The following is a 6,076-nucleotide window of genomic DNA, read 5'->3' as shown; positions in this document are numbered from 1 at the left end:
CACCTGGACAAAGTAGGAGAGCTGGCCCTAGTGGCACAGGCACAGGAGAGCTGGTGGGATGACCAACTTAGCTTCTACCCAGGCCAAGACCCAGGGCTTTTAGTTGGCTTACTTCAACGTCTTACCCCACCTATGAACTGCTACAGCACATGAAGGGCCAGTCCTACAGAAACAAAGCTGCAGGATCTCCATGACACAGAGCAACAATAGGATGTCCAAGAGAAGTCCTGGTGAGGATCCAGTAGTGTTAATGGAGCAGAAACCAGAGGCCTGGAACTAGAGCAATGACTCACTGCAATGAACATGTACAAGTAAAACTATTTGGACAAAAAGGTATACTGTGTGACACACACCACAGTTTTCATAGTGAGACCTGTGTTTGTTTGCTTGTTTGTTTGTTCATTTGTTTGTTGATTTTTTGTTTTGTTTTATATTTTGTTTTCTTTTGCAGGAGAGGTTCCAAGAGGGGAGGACAGACATGAAGAGATGGAGATATGTGTGGTATTGGGGTGCACAATAGGAAATCCACAAGGAACCAATAAAAAGGTTTTTTTAAGAGAAAAATAGCGGCTTTGCAGACGCCGCTATCGCTTTTCGCCGCTTGCTGCAGCCATGGTCAACCCTATCGTGTACTTCGACATCACGACCGATGACGAGCTCTTGGGCCGCGTCTGCTTCGAGCTGTTTGCAGACAAATTTCCAAAGACAGCAGAAAACTTTCGTGCTCTGAGCACTGGAGAGAAAGGATTTGGCTATAAGGGTTCCTCCTTTCACAGAATTATTCCAGGATTCATGTGCCAGGGTGGTGACTTCACACGCCATAATGGCACTGGTGGCAGGTCCATCTATGGAGAGAAATTTGAGGGTGAGAACTTCATCCTGAAGCATACAGGTCCTGACATCTTGTCCATGGCAAATGCTGGACCAAACACAAATGGTTCCCAGTTTTTTATCTGCACTGCCAAGACTGAATGGCTTGACGGCAAGCATGTGGTCTTTGGGAAGGTGAAAGAAGGCATGAACATTGTGGAGGCCGTGGAGCGTTTTGGGTCCAGGAATGGCAAGACCAGCAAGAAGATCACCATTTCCGACTGTGGACAACTCTAATTTCTTTTGACTTGCGGGCGTTTTACCCATCAAACCATTCCTTCTGTAGCTCAGGAGAGCGCTCCCACCCCATCTGCTCGAAATACCCTGTAATCTCTGCTCTCACTGAAGTCTTTGGGTTCCATATTTTCCTCATTCCCCTTCAAGTCTAGCTGGATTGCAAAGTTAAGTTTATGATTATGAATAAAAACTAAATAAGAACTGTTAAAAAAAGAGAGAAAAATAGCATATTACAGCGCAAAACATACTCAGTTGGTGAAGAAAAGTTTATACTTTGCTCATGTAAACAGATTCGCCAGTCTAGTGTGTAGAGCTTAACTACCTCACTCCTAAATTCAAACTGGTTTAGTTGTTTATGTCTAGTGATGAAGGTTTGAAAAGACAAGTGTGATTGTAGGTTTGTCATTAAGTTAGGGTGGACAACTAACAACCAGGAATAAGTCATGGTAAGTCAGTTTTTCCCTGCCATGACGGGACTCAAAGAGCAGGCCCTCTCTGAGGACTCTACCTCAAGACTCCTAATACCAGTCTAATCATGAGACAACACCTCAGACACTCAAAACTAAGGGACATTCTACAGAAGGCCTAACTAGTACTGCTCAAATCTGGCATGGCTGTTAAAAAGGAAGGAAGAATAAGAAACTGTCAGAGAACCAAGGAGGCTAAGAAAACCAGCAAGCTCAGTAAGGTTGAATCCTGAATGGAATGTTGACATCTATTGAAAGCCAAATAGTCTCATTAGTGATTCTGTACTATTTTAACTGCTTAGTTTGACAAATGTGCCTTGAGTATTCCAGATGCAAACAACAGAGGAAGCTGTATAGAGGGTTAACAGAAATGTTCTCTAATAACCAAATAACCTAAAGTATTCCAAAAATAAAAGGATTTTTAACTACCTTTCCAATGATTTCTGGATACTGCACTTGTCTGTCCTTTGAAGTTTTTTTTCCCAATTTTCTGGAGTAGATGTGAATTTTTTGAACCATGGTAGCAATTCATCAACCAGATCTTAGCTGGGAACCCCTCTGCTCCTGCATTTCAAAGACTTCTGTGAATGCTGGCAGGAATCGACAAAATAATTGTACAATCAGGGAAATTCTGTACTTTTATTAATTGGACAGTGCATGCAGGTGACCTACACTGGGCTGATCAAAGCTCTCTTCAGTATTTTATCAGTAACTATCTAAGCATGTTACTTGCTTCTCGATGATAGAGAGTAGCACTCCAAACGCCTCTACCAGTTGAATTCCAAGCTGAAATAATGAGGCTGGTTGGCAGAAGAAAAAGCAAGCTTTGGGAGCTAGTTCAGTGTTTAGAGTACCTTCTGTTTAAGTGGCATGGGACCTGAGTTCAGATCCCAGCAACTAAGTAACAAGCCAGGAGTGCTCTCACATCCGCCAGCAGCCCTAGCAATGGAAGGATTAGGAAGACAGAAGGATTACTATGGCCTGCTTCCTGGCTGCCAGCCTAGCTGGAAATTTTGAACCAGGTTCAGAAATCAACCCTGTTTCCAAGGAATAAAGCAAAGAGTGATAGAACGGGATATCTTGCACCATCCTCTGGCCTCCAGATGCATGTGCACACACACACACACACACACACACACACACACACACACATACACACAGAATTTAAGTCAGTTCCAAGAGCCTGAAAAGATGGGTTAGCAGACAGGACACTTACTGCTCTTGCAGATAACGAAAATTTGGTTCTGAGCACTCATATCAGGAGCTAATAACCTCCAGTAAGTCTAGTTAGAAAAGACTTGATACCCTCTGTCCTCTGGACATTTATATGCACACATTCTCATACAGGCAGGTAGAGAGAGGTGGCTCGGCAGTTAAGGACCCTGCCTGTTCTTTCAGGGTACCTAACTTTGATTCCCAGCACCTTCACAACCTTCAATCTTCAGTTCCAAGTTATCCAACCTTCTCTTGGCACCCCAAAGATACCAGGCATGCAAAGTGACTCAAAGGCATACATGCAGGCAGAAGATCAATACACATAAAAAACAAAAATAAATAAAATAGAATAAAAATAACTCATGCAGGTATACACAGATCAGCGCAGGTTAAAGAACAAATACTGGTCTCGGTGATATTCCACTCATCTTTGATCTGAATACACAGTGCCTTTCTGTCACTCACAAAAAGGTATTTTCAGATTTCCATTTTAGCCTAAATTGTTGAAGTTGAGTTTCTGTCACCTCTGACCCCAAAACTCCAACCTTGGATCTCACATAGGAATATTCTTCTTCCTGATTCAAGCTATGGGGAGGGGAGGCCCCTGAAGGTACATTTGCCTTGTCTTTATCAGGGTGTGTTCAAAGCAGATCAGGTTGTACTTTCATTAACCAATGACTTAACTTGATCTGAAAGGGGTTGAATTGGATTGAATTGAGACAAGCAAACAAATAATGCATTCAACATAAGAGTAAATTAACATCAGATGACATATTCCTATACCTATAGATCAGGGCATTACTCAACCCTAGTAAGAGATGGGTTTGTTTGTTTGTTTGTTTGTTTGTTTGTTTGTTTGCAGGAGAAGATAATTAACACAAAGACCTACAAATGAACAACGCGTAGAGAGTAAGAGACATAGGAGCAGCCAGCCCTAAATGATATATCTTTCTCAGACTCCGCCCCTCAAGGCTCAAGGGTCTGTACAGAAGAGGAGGCAGAACAATTTTAAGAGCCAGAGTGGTGGATGACGTTAAGGAAGTAATGCTTTATAATCACAACAGGACTGATGCATTTATAAACTCAAAGAAACTATAACAGCATGCCAAAGACCTGCACAGATTCAAACCAGGCAAAACCCCAGCACTAAGAAGGCGAAAGTGAACACAAAATCCCCACTCCTAACCAAGAAGCTATTTGCAATTGATATCTGCTGGGAAATGGAAAATCAGTTTTCTCCAATGGAATAACACTGAATATATCAAACTGTCTTAGTTAGGACTTAACTGCTTTGAATAGACACCATGACGAAGACAATTCATAAAGACAACATTTAATTGGAGCTGGCTTACAGGTTCAGAGGTTCAGTCCATTATCATCAAGGCAGGAGCATGGAAGCTTCCAGGCAGGTGTGGTGCAGGAGGAGCTGAGTGTTCATCTTCATCCAAAGGCAGACAGGAGAAGACTGGCTTCCAGGCAGCTAGGATAAGGGTCATAAAGCCCATACACACAATGATACATCTACTCCAACAAGGCCACACTTCCACTCCCTGGGCCAACCATATTCAAACTACCACACAGTCATACTTCAGGGTAGGCCTCTTAACACAAAACAGCCAAAGTACTCCATGGGGTGTGTGTGTGTGTGTGTGTGTGTGTGTGTGTGTGTGTGTGTGTGTGTTGTTATATTTTTGCCTAAATGATTTTTTTTTATTTTATGAGGGGTTTTTTTGGTTGTTGTTGTTGGGGTGGGTAGAAAAGAAGGGAGGATTTGAAAAGAATTTTGGGAGAGGAAAGACTATGATCAAAATATATTGTATGAAAAAAATCAATTAATTAACATCAGTTGAAGGGTTTTTGCCTCCTAAAATAGGAACTAGTTATCTCTCCATATTACCATGAAGTAAGAGTATCAGTAGCTTCATTATTCTCAGTGTCTGCCATATGGTTGGCACATAGATGCAACCAGCAACCCAGTGATCAGAGAATGAATGAATATCCATAGCTTGCAATAAATAGATTACAGGTAGTTGGGTGTGTGACACACTGGCACTGGCATCCCAATTGTGGCTAAATCCAAGAAAGTATCCCAGTATTCTCCTTCAGCTTCTCTTAGTGGATAGGTAGAATGACTCATTAGCTCCCTGCCCCTCCCTCATCTAAGACAGTATTAGACTCACCTGACCCCATTAATGGTATGTGAGTGATTGTGGTGGTTTGAATATGCTTGACCCATGGAGAGTGGCACTATTAGGAGGTGTGACCTTGTTGGAATAGGTGTAGCCTTGTTGGTGGAAGTGTGTCACCCTGTAGTCAGACTTTGAGGGCTCCTAGGTTCAAGTTCTTCCCAATTAGGAAGAGATCTGTCCCCCTCCTGGATACGTGTGGAATAGGCCCTCCTCTTGGCTTCCTTTGGATCACCTAGTCAGCCTGCATGATGTCATGCTTCCTACCATGATGATACTGGACCGAACCTCTGAAACTGTAAGCCAGCCCCAATTAAATGTTTGCCTTTATAGAACCTGCCTTAATCATGGTGTCTCTGAACAGCAATAAAACCCTATCTAAGACAATGACATAATGGCATTTAACTGTGTAAAGAGCCACCATCAGTGCCATAGATGCCTGCCATTAGGCAAAAACAAAAAGCCAAGAAACAACAAAGAAAAAAACAGAATTATGTTGGACTCACTGAGAAATCCATGAGGGGAGGGGACCAGCCAGATTGAGTAAATAGATGGCACAGAGAATTGATCCAATACACACAATAGCAACATTCCTCTGAGGTCACAGGGACATTGCTAGGAAGTCTCCTTCTAGAATGCACAAATCTATATTTAAGGAGTCCACATTGCATTTCCACCCACTACGCACAAACTCTTCTACTGTCTGGGTAATGCTTATTGATCAACTGATGTTAGCTAAGCATTATGTTCCCACGCAAACCTCTCAACCATACTATGAATCAGACAAGGTCGTTTCCATATTCTACAGAAGAAACTGAGGTACTGAATAGTTTTCCTGAGGCCGAAAAGAAGTTGAGTGGGTAGAACTGTGATTGGAATCCAGAAATTACAGTAAGTATACAGACTCTCTGATATAAAAAGCAAATCATAAGCCTTAAAAATTTCTGCAGTAGCTGACAATTCACCAATCAATACTCTTTCCTCACAAAGCTAGAGGCTCTTTTGCTTAAATGAGCAACAACTAGTGTCTCATAAACAATACGTGCTCAATAAGCAGTTGGGAGATGTAAGCTACTTAGCTTATATGTTTTAATTTCTTAT

General features: G+C 42.1%; 1 pseudogene; it reads left to right on the top strand.

Moving 5' to 3' along the window:
* The first annotated feature begins 600 nt into the window (after positions 1 to 600).
* Positions 601 to 1,308, top strand: LOC114625912 (annotated as a pseudogene).
* Positions 1,309 to 6,076: the final 4,768 nt, after the last annotated feature.

The sequence above is a fragment of the Grammomys surdaster genome, unplaced genomic scaffold (genome assembly GCF_004785775.1).
Source record: "Grammomys surdaster isolate TR1022 unplaced genomic scaffold, NIH_TR_1.0 224, whole genome shotgun sequence".
Classification (NCBI taxonomy): Eukaryota; Metazoa; Chordata; class Mammalia; order Rodentia; family Muridae; genus Grammomys; species Grammomys surdaster.
The sequence above is the reverse complement of the archived record's forward strand: the minus strand, read 5'-3'. Positions and strand labels throughout refer to the sequence as shown.